We start from the raw sequence: 17,897 nt of genomic DNA, 5'->3' as shown, positions 1-17,897 counted from the left end.
TATCATATATTTCAACTTGTTAAATTCCATTAGTGTTTCTTTATAAGTAGGATTTTTTTATTTCAGAGCTGATCACTTTGCCTTGAAATTTATTTTAAGATGAGGTATTTTAACTTTATTTCAAACTTTCGTCAAAGGGATTTTAGAAAGTAAAGTCGAAGTTCAATACTATATATTTTCATAAGACACATAAAATGGTCTCAAACAGATAAAATTATTGCAAACATTAGTCAAATCCTATGACAAACTTGGTTAATACAGAATCACCCCCACATTGTAAAGTGAATATACAGGTTTTCCATTTTGCAATGTGTTTGAGCAGTTGGTAGAATCCTGGCAGTGTTAACACGTTTAGAGTGCATGTGTTTCCTAAGGCTGCATGACACCTAAATGCTCCGCCCATTTGATGATGGACCATCACTCTCCTATTATAGGTGGTAAATCTGAGCTCAGTAAGTTAATGGCCTTTAGAATGTTTGTCCAAGCTTACTGGGAATAACTTCAGTGAGTTAACACTCTATTTACCATTTAGCTGTCAAAAAGCTACTGTGTTTAAGTCAAATATGTTAAGAAGAAAGGCTTCCAAGGAGGCCCCAGAAAGCAGATGTCACTAATCCACACTTACTGTCAATCTTTATTTGCCCTGGCTCTTAGCAAAATAATTAGTAAAATAGTATCCATCTTTGAAATACCTTGTACCACATGTACTTGGGAGATTGTGAGCAGCCATGATACACTGTCATACTTGTGTTCAATTCCTCTCAGGGGCAGACCAGAGGGAGCCTAGAGATGAAATGAAGTCTAATTAAAATTATAATTTAAACTGATACATATGCCTCCTGTCTTTGAAACACATATTATAACATATGCTTCTGATTTTTGAATACAGGTCAAAGGCAGTAGTAAAAAAAAGTCATCTTCTCTGGCCAACAAATTAGGAAATTGTTCATAAGACAGTCAAGTTGTCAGAGTTGGGCAATTTACAATTGAATAAAAGCTGGAAGAAAGCTAAGGTAGGAGGACCAACAGTCTCAATTTAACCTGGACCCCTAAGATCTCTCAGATATTGAATCACCAACCAGGCAGCATATAACAGCTGACACAAGGCACCCCCAACAACAGCAGAGGACTCTCATGTCTGGGTTCAGTCAGAGAAGATGCACCTAACCGTCAAGAGACTGGAGGCTCCAGGGTGTTTAGAGGTCTGGTGGGGAGCAGTGAGTGAGATGAGGATATCATCATGGAGACAAGGGGGTGAGGGCGAGGAGGTATGGGATGTGAAACAATCAGAGGTTGGACTGGGAAGGAAATAATATCTGGAGTTTTAAAAAGGAAAAAGTAAAGATAAAAGAAATGAATTTGTAGGTAGTTTCAAATTGACAATTTGTGGACTAGAGTCTGGAAGAGGCTTGAGGTGACCAGATTCAGGTTAGAAAGTATTTAAGATACAGACATGGCTTCAACCTGGCCAGTTACTGGGCAAAGAGGGAAGAGAAACTTCCTTCGAGAAACCTGAGCTGAATAAACAATTCTGATGGATGCGTAGAGGTGAGGTCATAAAGTGTGCTTATGAGAAAGTACTATCGCAGTGCGGCTCTGCCAGTGAGCTCACTAAGAAATGCATGGCCTTGTACTCACAAAGGTCATCATGCATAACTGTTTATTCTAGTTTTTACTAGATAATACACATTTGATATATGTTCATGAGATTATTTTATTTTACACACTAAAAGACATTCAGGAGAATTGCTTTTGGTCTATTTACTTTTCCCTGAAATTGTGCTCCTTACAATCATCAGACATTCTCTGTCTACAATCTATTCTGCAAAGTTCCGTTTACAACAAAAAACCTACTCATTTTTTTTTGCATTTTCCCCTACATTTTGTCTCCCTTACCACTTGCATGTTATTGTTACTTTACTATTTAACAAAATAAATCACAGAATAAATATCTCTGTGTTTCTGTGATAAAACATTCTGACATACATGGACTGACCCTGGACTCTGACCCCATAGGTAGCAATGAATATCCTAGTAAGAGCACCAGTGGAAGGGGAAGCCCTGGGTCCTGCTAAGACTGAACCCCCAGTGAACTAGACTGTTGGGGGGAGGGCGGCAATGGGGGGAGGGTTGGGAGGGGAACACCCATAAGGAAGGGGAGGGGGAGGGGGATGTTTGCCCGGAAACCAAAGAATTATTATTAAGTATTAAATAAATTAAAAAAAAAACATTCTGACAAACAGGAACATAGGGAAGGAAATGGTTCATTTCAATGTATAGGTTACAGTCCATCATAGAAAGGAGTCACAGGCAGAACTCAGGTAGGAACTTAAGCAATGCTCACAGGCTCATGATTATCTAGCACACGCGCGCATGTGCACACACACACACACCTTGTAACAAGAGCTTGGCAAGTGTCTCTAGCTAACCTGGTAATCGTGAATTTCAAGGTGATATCAAACTCACAAAGATACCCTGCCTTAGGTTCCCAAGAGGTAATATTTTGGGTGTCCAACCCTATTCCCCAGCTTTAAATTCTAATGTATTTTTAAAATTGTTTGGAAAGTTTCAACGATGATATAATGGCAATACAATCTGATCTTCAGATCATAGATTTACAAATTCTATATTCACTTATAAGAAAATCAACCATGATCTCTTATAAGAGATCAACCATGATCTCTAGTCTGGAGTACACTGGAAGAAGAGTGTAAAACCAGTAAACATGACTTCCACTGTTCTCCTGACATTTAGCATCTATGTCACTGTGTAACTTTTAGTCATGAACAGAATTATACTGCACCTAGAATTGCAGGTAGAGTCAAACAACCTGGATTTTAACCCTAGTTCTATCAAATTACAGACTAGTAGATCTTAGCAAAGTAAGTAAAGTTCTCTGTGCCAAATTTTTATTTTAAAAGAAGATAAAACAATGTACCTTGTACTTCACAAAAAATGCTTGGACATTAATACACTCAGGATTGGGGACAAGAAGCTGGTTCAATAGTTACAAGAATGCCCTGTTCTTGCAAAGGACCAGAGTACAGTTCTCAGAACTCAGTTATTTCAGGATATAGCTATAGACAATAGTCTATAACTCCAGCTGCATGGAATATGTACAGTCCTCTGGACTGTATAGATATCTACATATAGGTGGACATATGGTACAGTCTATCATCTGTCTGTCTGTCTGTCTGTCTGTCTTTCTTTCTCACATATACAAATACACAAGCACACATAGAGATACTAACATACAAATAATAATAAAAATTACTTTCTACTAAAAAGAAGAAAATAAGAAATTAAACATTGTATATAAAACATGTTGATATATAGTAACTTCTAAATATTGTTCTTATTTCAGTTCTCATAACTGCAGGGTCACTCCAACTAGCACAAGTACAACTGGCATACCTGTTCTTAATTTGTTAGATTTTTTAATATTTTATTTGTTATTCCACAACAAGGTTTCAGATTTCCCAGACTACCCTTAAATTTAGTATGTACCAGGATCTGAGTTGAATTCATGGTAGGATTGCTATGAAACTTTGAACTCACACAAAATGGAGGAAAAATGGGTGAACTAAAAGATTTTAGAGGAAAAAAGTCTAATATGTATACATGTGAGAAATAAATGAAATACATATTAAAAATAATCAAGTTAGTGATTGACAGACCCAGGAGCTATGGTCTCCCACTAGGTTAGACCTGTACTTCAGTGAGAGTGAATGAGCAACAATTTCATAGAGAGAATCTTCTAGATGAAATAAATATCAGAGACTTAAGTGTGTGTGGTGAAGGTGACATGAGGTCAATGATGACAGAGACCTGAACTTCTTGGTCAGAAAGGGTAGAAATTGTACAAAGTGTTTTCATAGTCATATGCAAATGTTCTCCCTGGCCATTGAATGGTTACCATTGATCTGAGTACCTTTGCGGTATAATTCGGCCTTCTGCTATTAAATGTAGGGTATTTTTTGAGCCGTTGAATTCTAGATGATATTTCTTTGTTTGCTTGATAAATATTCAGCTTCTGATTTACATATCTTTCATTTAGGTGCATGGAGGAGTGTTTATTCTGATTTTTATTTTACCTTCGCTGTTATCTCAATGTTTTGTATTGCTTTATACCATTAAATTAAAAGTGGTAAACTTTGCAATCATATTTCAGTAATTTGAATATGGAAGAAGTCAGCAGATAATCATGACAGTTTGGTAGATCAATCCTTCATATTTCAGTGAGAAAACTTCTAGATACCCAATTAGAAAAATACCTGGTATCTTTATTTTTCCATTGAAATTCAGAAAATCAAACACAGACTTCCAAATCTCATGCATAAAATCCAAAGTATGTCTTAATAAATTACATTATCTTTCATGGGAACAAAAGTGTTTTTATGATCACTCAAGAAACTCTTCTCCTATCCTATGGCAGTATAGAACAGAGAAATGTTTAAGGACTTTAGATAAGCTTTCAATACTCTGGAATATATTACCTTATACTAAATAACTGAAATCCCATTTTGACTGTGATTTATTAAAAATAATTTATCAATTTCACTAGTCTGTAAATACTCCAAAGCCTTCTCATTGATTTACTTAGATGTGCAATATATAGTCCTCATATGTGTGGATTAAAGGTGTCCCCATTTTCTTCTTCAGGGGAATCTTGAGGAGTTGTGCACTTTCCATCCCCCAGACACCGCTCCCCTTCGGGGGAGGCTCTTACTTGGTAAGTCTTACACATCTTTCTTTGTGAGCTCGGTTTAGTGAAATCTGTGTGCCTATCTTAATGTAGAACAGAAATAGAGATGCCAGGAGGCACTAATTGGTGCATTATTTTAAAGGAGGGATAATAGCTTTGCTACTCTTTTCAATTATTCTAATAATAAAAAGCATTTTGAAACCTGCAGTTGTAAAATTTAAATTATATGCTAGAATAGATATGATGATCTTCTGATTTTAGAAATAGCTAGACTTATGCTATCATTGCTGAGCACCTTTCTTTAAATAAATTATGAACAATAGGTTAGATTATAAGCAATTGTGGAAGAACCATTCTTCAAGAGAGCTAAAGCTACAATCATATTCAATTCTTCAGGTGTTATGAGGATCGCGTTCAGGCCACTATTGCTTAAATTACCTAAAAGCATCTTTTATCCTCACATAATTTTCTTTGTTTTATTTTTGAGACTGGGTGTGATAGTGTAACTCAGGCTGGCCTTGAACTTTTAATCCTCCTACTTCAGTCTCTGAATGCAGGGATCCAAGGTATAAAAACTACCCTGCTTTTCTTTATGCACTAGAAACCTTTTTGTAAATGGCATTTAATTTTTATTACATATGTATGTGTATATAAGTATAGTATGTGCACATGTAAGTGTGAGTGCCCTTGGAATCTCAAAGTGGGCATCTGTACGAGCTATAGTTCCAGGAGTTGTGCATCACCAAACATGAATGCTAGGAGCTCAACTGGGGTCTCTGCAAGATCTGCATGCTCTCTCAAACGCTTAGCTACCTCTGCGACCCCAATCACTAGAAACTTGGAAGAGGAGCTCACTTATATGTAACTATAAATGCTAAGCTTGAGGATGATAAATTTGCCTGTAGAATTGAAATGCTTGCTATCCTCAGCATTCACACAAACACTGGCTATTTTTGGTGGCCTTGCCTAAAATTCCAGCATCAGAAGGTAAAGACAGATGGACAAACCACAGACCAAGGTGGTTAGCAAGAATTGGCATATGGACAAGCTGCAAGTTTGACTGAGAGATCCTGCCTCAATAACGAGGTGAAAAAGTTATTGAGATTGAGTCCTGACCCACCTCAAGCCTCATGTACACCCTCTCACATGTAAACTCATACATGTGCACTCACCCACATGTAAACCATGTACACACAAATAAAAACACCATACGCTCAAACAACTTTTGAAAATGAAATGGGATTGACACTGGTATAACACATACTGTGGTAGGAAGTGAACTTTTACAATTATATATTATAAGGAAATGGTGGCTGTGAATGAAAAATTGAAGAGCACTAGAGCAGTACCTGGTAAACATATCTTAATATATCAATCGCAGACATTGAGGGAATAGGAAAATTCCATAATGGCCATTACAGAAAAACCAAATAGCCAAATGATTGAAAAAGAAACTCTATATCACAGGGACTGTCTCCAAAGTATTTCTTTAGGTAAATTTGTAGATCCCACTACTGTTGCTGTGTATTAAGTTCCCTTAGTGGAATTAGCTCCGTACTGTGGTTGTTTCATTGTCTTTTCCTCCCTTCTTTGCTTCCTTCCTTCTTTCTTCATTCATTCTTTCTTTTCTTCCTTCCTCCTTTCCTTATATTCTTCCTTATTCAATTATATCCTTAGTCGTGAACTAGAAGATGTTACACTCTAAAGAAAAGACATTCATGAGATGAGAGTAGTGAGAATTCCATTGAACAATATCTCTGTAAACATGAAACTGGAGTATATCTGAGTTGCTCCTCGTAGGGCACCAGATAACATTCTCTACGCATGATCATGAGTTCCATGTTCTTGGCACCTATGCCGGGAGCTCATATTTGGTGAGTCAAGCTCCTTCTCTATTCTAAAAGGAAGCAGCTTTGATACTAAATGATATATCCTGGCACGCCAGATTGTCAAAACACCATTAACCTCTAATATTACTGAGTACACACCCTACTTATCTAAAGTTGCTTCTCATTTAGGACTAAATATTTCTAATACAATTTGAAATCCATTTAAATTTTTGTTACTCAGAAATGAATTTTCCATTTCTCATACCTTTAGAAATCTAATACTTCTCAGAAATGAAAATCTATTTTCTCCACACTACTGCTTTATAAAACTTAAAATAAATTTATCCTAGAACAACCCTTTGAGTCCTAAGTTCTCATAATTCCCAATCGCCTGCACACACGGATGAAGCATCACATAAAACTATTATATATCAGGGGTAAATTTCTCTCTTACGAGTTGGAACAAAAGCTGTCCAGCACATTTTACAAATGTTATCTCAAAATATGTTTTGCCTTCTGTAGTGATAGAAATGGCCCATGACCTTCATCTAGACAGAATGCCAGATTCAGTAATTTTGCATACACACTTTGCATACACACTTTGCTGTTCAGTATTGTCAGTAGTGAAACACTTAACAAAGTTATTTGAGCATCTATTATTAACCACATGCATGAATTCTATGTAACAGCAAATTAGTTTATCACCCTTCTAGAACATAATGGAGATTTTAACAGCACTGTGCAAGGTTTCTGATGAAGCAATCAACCTCAAACCAAATAGCACAACCATAATAATCACTTATGTGGCTGAAGCGATGTCTCTGCTCTTAAGAGCACTTGCTGTATCTCCGGAGGACTGAAGTCTCCAGATGGGGGTAATAGGAACAGAACTCAGTTTGTCTCAAAGAAAAACAAGTGCACTTAACCTCTGAACCATCTCTTCAGTCCCTAATCAGGATTGTCTGAGTATGTGGAAAACCACAAGTGGTCTCTTTTTTTTCCTCTCACATGCCACTAATGTATTTAACTCTTCATTCCCCCTGACATTTGTTCTTGTCAGAGATATCTCTCCCAGGAGTTACCATCTGCTCTGATCTTCTCTCAGGTATCTACCCTCATTACTTAATAGATCAACTGATAAACTCATCTAGTCTTATCATGAGTGATTCACAGCTCAGGACATGCACATCAATATATCCTCCACACATTTTGTTCCTGAGAACTCAGCAGGATTATTTCTCACCATGATCATATCTCAACTTCCAACACATTAAAATTTAACTCACATTTTCCCCCTGGAAGCCTCTTATCTTTCCCATTCCTCTGAATTTAAGGGGCTACTTTCCCAGAAAGAAAAATTTCAATTCCTTTAAATGTTCCTGTCCTTTTCAATTTTCTCATGTTGTCTTATCAGTTATGATTTTGAGGATAAGAAAAGTATTACAGAAGTTAAAAATATAATGTATTTTACTTTAAACATTATTCAATATGTTTCAATAAAAACTATGCTATAAATGAAAATTAAACATTTTTTCCAAAAGAAGGAGTTGACTTATCCCAAGTCTTATGGTTTCCTTATGCTGTCACAAAACGTAATGAGGAATAACTTGGACAGAAGGAGTTTTACTTCATATTACACATACAAACCACACTCTGTACTCAAAGGAAGGCAAGGCAAGAACATAGAGGTGAGAATTAAAGCAGAAGCTTTGCAGTTTGATGAGGTCCCATTTGTCGATTCATGATCTTAGAGCATAAGCCATTGGTGTTTTCTTCAGGAAATTTTCCCCAGTGCCCATGTATTCGAGATGCTTCCCCACTCTTTCTTCTATTAGTTTGAGTGTATCTGGTTTTATGTGGGGTGCTTGATCCACTTGGACTTAAGCTTTGTACATGGTGTAAAGAATGGATCGATCTGCATTCTTCTACATGCTGACCTCCAGTTGAACCAGCACCATTTGTTGAAAATGCTATCTTTCTTCCATTCGACAATTTTATCTTCTTTGTCAAAGATCAAGTGGCCATAGGTGTGTAGGTTCATTTCTGGGTCTTCAATTTTATTCCACTGATCAATCTGCCGGTCTCTGTACCAGTACCATACAGTCTTTATGACTAGTGCTCTATAAAACTGCTTGAAATCAGGGATGGTAATTCCCTCAGAAGTTCTTTTATTGGGGTTGGGGATTTAGCTCAGTGGTAGAGCACTTGCCTAGCAAGCGCAAGGCCCTGGGTTCGGTCCCCAGCTCCGAAAAAAAAAAAAAAAGAAGTCCTTTTATTGTTGAATATAATTTTCACTATCCTCGGTTTTTTGTTATTCCAAATGAATTTGCACATTGCTTTTTCTATCTCTATAAAGAATTGAGTAGGAATTTTGATGGGGATTGCATTGAACAACCCCCACACCACCTCATACCAGTTAGAATGGCTAAGATCAAAAACTCAGGTGACAGCAGATGCTGGCGAGGATGTGGAATAAGAGGAACACTTCTCCATTGTTGGTGGGATTGCAAACTTTTACAACCACTCTGGAAATCAGTCTGGAGTGACCTCAGAAAATTGGACATTCCACTACCTGAGGACCCAGCTATACCTCTCCTGGGCATATACCCAAAAGATGCTCTAACATACAACAAAGACACATGCTCCACTATGTTCATAGCAGCCTTATTTATAATAGCCAGAGGCTGTAAAGAACTCAGATGCCCTTCAGCAGAAGAATGGATTAAAAAAGTGTGGTAAATCTACGCAATGAATACTACAAAGCTATCAAAAACAATGACTTCGTGAAATTCATAGACAAATGGATTGAACTAGAAACTATCATCTTGAGTGAGGTAACCTAATCACAGAAAAACACACTTGGTAAGCACTCATTGATAAGTGGATATTACCCCAAAAGCTCGAATTACCCAAGATGCAATTCACAGACCACAGGAGCTCAAAAAGAAGGATGACCAAAATGCGGATGCTCCCACTCCTTTTTAAAAGGGAAAAAAAAATATCTATAGGAGGGGATATGGAAGCAAAGTTTAGAGCAGCTACTCAAGAAATGGCCATTCAGAGCCTGCCTCACACATGTCCCATATATATACAGTCACAAAAACTAGATAAGATTGATGAAGTTAAAAAATGCATGCTGAAAGGGACCAGATATAGATCACTCCTGAGAGACACATCCTGAGCATGTCCAATACAGAGATCAATGCTAACAGCAAGCCACCAAACTGAGAACAGGACCCCCTTTGGGGGAGTTAGAGGAGGTATTGAAAGAGTTGAAGGAGCTTGCAACCTCATAAAAACAACAATGCCAACCAACCAGAGCTTCCAGGGACTAAACCACTACTGAAAGACTATACATGGACTGACCCAGGGCTCCAACTGCATATGTAGCAGAGATTATCCTGTTGGGGCACCAGTGGAAGGAGAAGCCCTTGGTCCTGTGAATGTTGGGCCACCAGTGCAGGGAAACATGGAGGGCCAGTAAGGGGGATGTATGGGGGGAATACCCATATGGGGGAGTCGAAGTAGAGGGGATGGGTGCTTATTGACAGGAAACTGGGAAGGGGAATAACGTTAGAAATTTAAGTAAAGATATATATCTAAGAAAAAAATTTAAAAAAAAAGAAAATAAATTACAAACTGATGTTCCTAATACACACACACACACACACACACACACACACACACACACAAAGAATTAAAGCAGAAGCAGCCATGGAGCACTATTGCCTTCTGCCTAACTCTCAATATCTGCTTTCTCATTTATCCAAGAACCACCATTCAAGGACAGTGGGTGGGGACATCTCATTTCAATCATTAATCAAGGAAATAGCTCACAGGAAGATGGATTTTCTTAATAAAGATTTTTTTCCTCCAAGATCACCTGAGCTTTTGACACATTTACTAAACACTAAGCAGGAAAGAGGTCATGCTGGTACACTTCTTAATTTAATCTTGTACATTTTTATTGTACATTTCAATGCCTTTAATATTTTTATTTAAGTGTTTCCTGCAAATGTGCATTTAACACTGAGTATTCACCAACTGTACTGATTTGACTAACCCATGGATTGAAAGTTCAGAATAACAGCTTCTATACAGAAGCCTCAAATTTTCCTCTATTCATGTCTTATTCATTCGCTAAACAATTCAATGTAACAATTTACATAGCATTTAAACTGAAATCAGAATTAAAAACAGCCAAGATATACTTCAGATCATACGGGATAATATGTGCTGATTTTATGCACACTACATACAGATTATTTTATAAAATACTTTAACTTTGATAGGTTGTGGTATCCACAAATCATCCTGAAACCCGTAATGAGGAAACAGAACTATTGTCTTGTATCCTATAACCCTAAAATGTTCATGTTTATATGTTCCAGCATATGGTAATACTGAAGATAAAGATAAAGTAGTTACAGAACCATGTGCTCTATAAAGAACATATATATTTATATATACGTAAATATATATTAAATTTAAAATTAATATTTTTCTATCATCTTTTAAAATCTAATAACACAGTTAGCCAGTATATTTTGGCACATACATATACATATGTAGCATGACCAAAATATGGAATGAATAATACATAGTGCTTCTCTCTAGAGTGCTGTCAGGTATTTACAAATTATGGACTCAATTTTCACTGTCACCTTAAAGAAAACCATATACTATATACAACTTATCCCCCCTCACGCAGAATGAATTCTTGTTTTACTCTAAAATAACTGTTTTTGAGTTCATAACAGAAATTCTTATCCATTCACTCCAGATACTAATTAGGTTACTTTCCTCCATGTACATAAGGTGATTATTTCACTCCTTTACGTGGGCATTCATTTACAATGCAGTACTTTCCAACGTGCAAGCTATTTTCAGGAAACTGACTTTACAATTCCTATCAATGGTCTGAGGGAACTGAATTAATAGAAGGATTTACCCCTTTTTATTTATTCTACCATGGCCGAGTCTCGAGAGGCATGCTTCATATTGCAGACAATGCATTCTCTGGTTTGCTAGCGCACTTAATGGGGTGTTCACATCGATCGGTGCTGTTTCCTTGTCACCTGAGAACAACTGTAGGTTTTGTGGTGTGCTACTCTTTCATATCCTTCTCACATCTGTTCTGAAGTTTGACATCACTAAACCAGATCTCTTCCATGCTTACTGGACCACAGCTTCCTCTTATTGAGGAATGAGTTCTTGTAAATGTATAGTGTACCTGGAATCCAAACCACACCATGTTGGCTATATCAAGCCTGTAACAGATAATATTGGATACTCTGAAAGAGCGGGCAGTGCAGACCAGTGTTGTTGTGAAATTGCCTTGTGGTGAAGACAGGCCTATTATCATAATTTGGTAGAACTGAGCATAGATAAAACTTGAGTCCATATTTGTACTCAGTCTATTAGAACAGATTCTTCTCTTGAGAAACTAAAGCAGGATCTGGGACTTTTCTTATAATTTTAAAAGTATTAAAATGTTTATAGTTATTTTTAATATTTAAAACAATATTAATTCCTGGTAAATTCCTGGTTATTCTATGTTGAGATTTGACTTCTCTGCCTGCCCAAGTGGGTTAGATTCTGCAACAGTGCACAAGCACCAGGTGACCAAGTTCTTTCTAGTCTCTCTGGCCTCCTGCCCTGCTTACCAAGGGCAGGTTCAGACTATTGTACCACAGTCAGAAATAGTAGGAAGTGCAGTGAAATGTTTGGTGCATAGACCTGGCCGGGAGAGGTAGATATTTAAAGCTGGCTTTTCTCATGAGTGCATTCTGCATTTCTCCAGAAAAAGCATCAATCTCTGTAGATACGGCAGCGTTGGTCATTTGAGGAAGCGTTTAGAACACCCCGTTAAACCATTTCCTAGCAAACTGAATTAGGCCTCACTTCTAAATTGTCTTGAGATACCTTGTCTGCCTAGCTCTTTTCTCTTAAACGTTCTTTTCCCTTTTTGAATTTATGAAGAAAAATGGTAGGGAAATGCCACACCAGCTAGCAAAACTAGCTAATCTATTGTCTGTTCTTGTATTGAAGTGCATGGACCATCCCTAAACACTAAAAATCTGTGAAGTACTCTTTTTGTACAAGTATTTCTCCAGGAAAGACTCCAGGAAATTTCTTATTTCCACAAAGTAAAGTGAGGGATTTAAAAGGTATTTAAATTTTACCTATCTCGTTGACCATCAATAATAGATTTCTCTAACGATTGTGAATTCTCCCATCATTCAATTTGCTCAGAATCTAGTAAACCTACCATAGTTTGTATGTGAAACAGTTGGTGTTATGCTTATTTCAAATACTTTTACTTTTATCTATATTATCATAAGATAAAATTTCTTAACGGTAATATTTTCAAAATCCCTCTGAAGGACTTAAGCTAAATCTTGTAACATCAGTGATAGAAAACATGGGACAAGTAAACTGCAGTGTATGCTTACAAGGCAAAATATCATATAGTGTTTTATCTTTAAGTATCACCTTATGAGAGTCCATTGTATAATTTCAATGAAGATACTAGGAGTTGGTTTTCTCCCACACACAAAACCCAGGCATAAGAAAACAACACATCGAAATGATTGTCAAAGGAAAATTACCTTCTTAAATGAAAGGAAATTTATAATACCCTATTAATAAATATTATGTAATATCATTACAGAAGAAATTGAAATGACAAATGATTGTCATAATTTACACATTGAAAGCTATTTGTTATATTATATTAAATATATTTTATAATATTTAAAAATAAAATTGTATAGTCATAGGACATTTGAAATGTTACTCATTATTTAAATAGTATATCATATATCTCTAAAATTGTAGAAATAGAGAATAGCTATGACAGAAATAATTCATAAATTCTAAACATAATAGCAGAGGATGGCCTTGTTGGGCACCAATGGAAGGAGAAACCCTTGATACTGCCAAGGCTATGCCCCCAGTGTGGGGGATTGTCAAGGCAGGGAGGTGGGAAGGGGGGTATGATAGGGGAGGTCGACCACCATTATTAGAATAAGGGGATGGGATGGGAGAGAGGGTTATGGACAGAAAACTGGGAAAGAGAATAACATTTCAAATGTAAATTGTAAAATGTACCAATCTGCCTTTTATGAGTGTAATATGACCCCCCTCTTGTCCAGACTGGCCTTAGATTTCTATTGTCCTGCCTCCCAACTAGCTGGGATTAAATGATGCCTTCCGTGGCTATCAAAGGCATCCAAGTCCTATTGCTAGCTATGAGTATAACCTTACTTGGAAGCAGATTATTTATAGACATGGTTGGTTTAAGATGAATTTACTTTCAAGGGGACCTTATGCAATCTGGCCAGTATATTTACTTTTTTATTTTTTAATTTTAGATAGGATATCATTATGTACCACTGGATGATCGGGAACGCGAAGATCCACCTGTCTCTGCCTCCTAAATGATGGCATTAAAGGCATGCTCCACCACACTGCCATAAAAAAAATCTGAGCATAAACTAGTTAGCAAATACTAATTAAAGCTTATGTCATAAAATTGTGCATTTTGAAACGCCTCACCGTTGTGTCCCCTCAAACACAGACATACAAGCATATCAATGCTTGTAGGTCATGAACATACAAATGTCCCATTTTTATTGACTTTTATTGTGCCAGAATGCATTTATTTTATGCTTGAAGAATTCAGAGTCATTTTTACTTTTTCTTTAATTGGCAATTAAGTATAATAATTGAATTGCTATGGTTAATATTAAACATAACTGAGAACATACTAAAACTGAGAAAGTTGATTTTACACAATGTTGTTATGGATCTCACATGTTATCAGAATGTACAGCGGGCTAGGCTTGAGGTCTGCCAAAAAGCATGTGTGTTTCTGGTCATGGAGAGAAAATGGGTCTCCTGAGAGGCTATGCCAGAGTCTTCTGATACAGATGAGGATGCTACAAGCTAACCATCAGTCAATGAAGGAGTTAGAGAAAGAACTGAAGGAGCTGAAAGGGTTTGCAACCCCACAGGAAGAACAACAATATCAACCAACCAGACTCCCCACCCCCACATTTCCCAGGGACTGAACCACTAACCAAAGAGTACACATGGAGGGACCCATGTCTCTAGCCACATATGTAACAAGGGATGGCATTTTCTGGCATCAATAGGAGGAGGGGCCCTTGGTCTTGTGACGGCTCTTTTCCCCAGTGTAGGGGAATGCCAGGGTGTTAAGGTGAGAGTGAGTGGGTGAGAGGGAGAGTATCCTCATATAAGCAGGGGAGAGGAATGGGAAAGGTGGAACCAGAAAAGAGGATAACATTTGAAATGTAAATAAATAAAATATCCAATAAAAAGAATAGTAGTAGATATAAAAGTAGTATGAGATGCCAATGTATTAGAAGCACAGACATTAGAATCATTTCGAGAAAACATGTAGTTTAACTTTCTCCAAGTTTATGGAAGAAAATATATACAAAGTTGGCTTTGTTTTGACTGGAGGTGAACAGGGTCCTTACTTTTAAGTGTACAGCACCAATTATAAAGAACACCTATCTATAATTCTGTCCTTGAGGATGCTTTGATGCCTCCTGTATTGGGAACATTTGTAGGAAACTGGAATAGAACACACAGTTTTTATTTTTTTAATAATTGTTTTTCTCTCATATATTAAATCCCACTGTAGTTTCCCCTCCCTCCCCTCCTCCTAGCCTCTTTCCCATCCTGCTTGTTTCCTTTCTCCCCTAGATCCATCCCTTTCCCTTCATAGAAGAGCAGTCCTCCCAAGAGCATCAACCAAACAGTATAATAGTCAAAAATAAGACCAGTGTGTTTATACTTCAATCCGAAATGTCCCCAAATTCCAATAATTTCTCTTTGTATTGTCTCTCTCCCACTCTTCGCCATATGATTTCTCTTTTTCCCACCAGCCACCTGCAAAATCCTGTCTATTCCCCCTTTCCCTGGAAATCCCTGTGGTCTCCCTTAAGCCCTTTTTGTTCCTTAGCTTCTCTGGGACTGTTGACTGTGGCATAATTGTCTTTAACTTTACAGTTGACATTCTCTTATAAGCAAGTACATAACAAGTTTATCTTTCTGAGGATGGATTATCTCCCTCAGGATGATTTTTCTTTCTTTTTACAGTACCATTCATTCGCCTGAAAATTTCATGGCATCATTGCATTTACCAGCTGAGTAAAAGTCCATTGTGAAAATGTTCCACATTTTCTCTGTCTTTTTTTTTTTTTTTGGTTGAGAGATATCTGGGTTGTTTCAACTATCTGCACATTATGGATAAAGTTGCTATGAACACAGTTAAGCAAATGTCCTTGTGATAGAATGGAGTGTCCTTAAGGGATATGCCCAGGAGTGGTATAGCTGGGTCTTAAGGTGGATCAATTTCCAATTTTGTGAGAAACAACCATATTGATTTCCAAAGTAGATATACAAGTTTGTTTTCCCACCAACAGTAGAGGCATGATCTGCTTGCTCCACAACCCTATCAGCATGAGCTGTCCTGTGTGTTTATGTGTGTGTGTGTGTGTGTGTGTGTGTGTGTGTGGTGTGTGAGTGTGTGTGTGTGTGTGTGTGTGTGTGTGTGTGTATGTTTGTCTTGTTCATTCTGAAAGGTATAGGCAGAATCTCAAAGTCATTTCAATTTTCATTTTTCTGATGGCTAAAGATATTGAACATTTCTTTAAGTTTTTCTTGGCTATTTGAGAGTGCTCTGTTGAGAATTCATTTGTATAGAACTATACCTGTTTTTTTTTAAATTTACACTACATAGTTTGGTGATATCTATCTTCTTGACTTCCTTATATAATTTTGATGTTAGACCTTGAAAGAATAGTCCAATACATATGAAAAAACAAACAAAAAACAGCACATCCTTAACAATCCTCTACAATTTAAGAACGTCTTGGGGTATCACCATCTTTGATCTCAAACTGCACTACAGGGCTGTGGTCACAAAAATTGCAATGTATTGGCATTAAAAATAGACATGATGATCAATGGAATTAAATCACAGATTCAGACATAAATCTACACACCTATGGATACCTAATTTTCTATAAAGAAAGCAGAAATATACACTGGAAAAATAAAACATCTTCAACAAATGGTGCTGGTCTAACTAAATGTTAGTTTGTAGATGAATGCACATAGACAAATAACTACCACCATGCACAAATCTTAAGTCTAAGTTCATCAAAGACCTCAACATAAAACCAGATACACTGAACTTGATAGAAATGCAGGTAGGAAATATTCTTGAATGCGTTGCCACAGTAGAAAACTTCCTGAACAGAACACCAATAATACAAACACTAAGATCAATAACTTATAAACAGGACCTAATGAAACAGAAAACCTGTAAAGTGAAGAACACTGTCAATAGGACAAAACAAAAGCATACAGACTCGGAAAAGATCTTTACTAACCAAATATCTGACATACACAGTTTTGGTGTACGGAAACCAAAAGAGGAGATTTGAGTATCTGCTTTGAAATAGGACATATGTGTAAGGTTTACAGTATGTAATATCATTCAAAGTCTTTGTTTGCTTTTGAAACAGGATCTCTGTGTAGCCTTTGCTATCCTAGAATTTACAGTGTAGACCAGGCTGGCCTTGAAATTACAAAGACTCACCTTCCTTTGCCTTGAGAATACTGGAATCAAAGTTTTGCATCACCATACCGAGCTATATTTAAAATTCCTATCATGATAGTATTTGAAATGCGATGGTTTCCAAAAATTTTTGTAAATGTCTTATTATCTATATTTATGGCAATTTCCTAGATAGCTGAACTAATCATAATAGTGACACCCTCATTGTCCATTTACATATATTCTCAAAATCTCCCTGTTTTTTTTTATCTTTAAACATTGGTTAAAAGATAAACTAGTGTTTTTATTTTAACTTTTAAATTTGTAGCGAATAATATGTATTTTTAAAGCAATTTCATTTTCTGAGCTAGAATACAATCTCATCCAAAAGGAGATTTACAGAAAACCAATATAAAGATTTTTGGAGTCATAAATGTACTGAGACATAAAATATTTTGAAGGAACAACCTAATTACATCTGTATAATTCAATGGGCTTACTGTTTTATAGTTGTGAATTACTGAGAACATGAAAACAATTAGCAGAAGAAATCATTTTTAAGTGGGAATTCAGAATATTGGCTCACATTTATACCATTTTATTCAGTCCAGTAGCTAAAATAAAACTTGGCCAATGTAAATCTTGTCACAGCTACCCAGTATACATAAACTACAGTAAATTAGCATAATGACTTTTCTCATAATTTATAATGAAATACCCACTGTATTGGGATGATTGGCTTTTCATCTGTGCCCCATTTCCTTAG

General features: G+C 36.6%; 1 protein-coding gene across 44 annotated transcripts in view; it reads left to right on the top strand.

Moving 5' to 3' along the window:
- Nucleotides 1-17,897, top strand: part of Ptprd (protein tyrosine phosphatase, receptor type, D) — a 2,322,278-nt gene that overhangs the window by 596,216 nt on the left and 1,708,165 nt on the right. For 43 of the 44 annotated variants that reach the window (XM_063288540.1, XM_039111462.2, XM_039111461.2 and 40 more), the window contains exon 3: nt 4,663-4,732. The exons of the other annotated variant lie outside the window; for it this stretch is intronic. The gene's annotated coding sequence lies outside the window, so the exon portion shown is untranslated. The remainder of the gene's footprint in view (nt 1-4,662; nt 4,733-17,897) is intronic. 44 annotated transcript variants of the gene reach the window in all.

This window comes from Rattus norvegicus, chromosome 5 (assembly GCF_036323735.1).
Source record: "Rattus norvegicus strain BN/NHsdMcwi chromosome 5, GRCr8, whole genome shotgun sequence".
Taxonomy (NCBI): domain Eukaryota; kingdom Metazoa; phylum Chordata; class Mammalia; order Rodentia; family Muridae; genus Rattus; species Rattus norvegicus.
The sequence above is the reverse complement of the archived record's forward strand: the minus strand, read 5'-3'. Positions and strand labels throughout refer to the sequence as shown.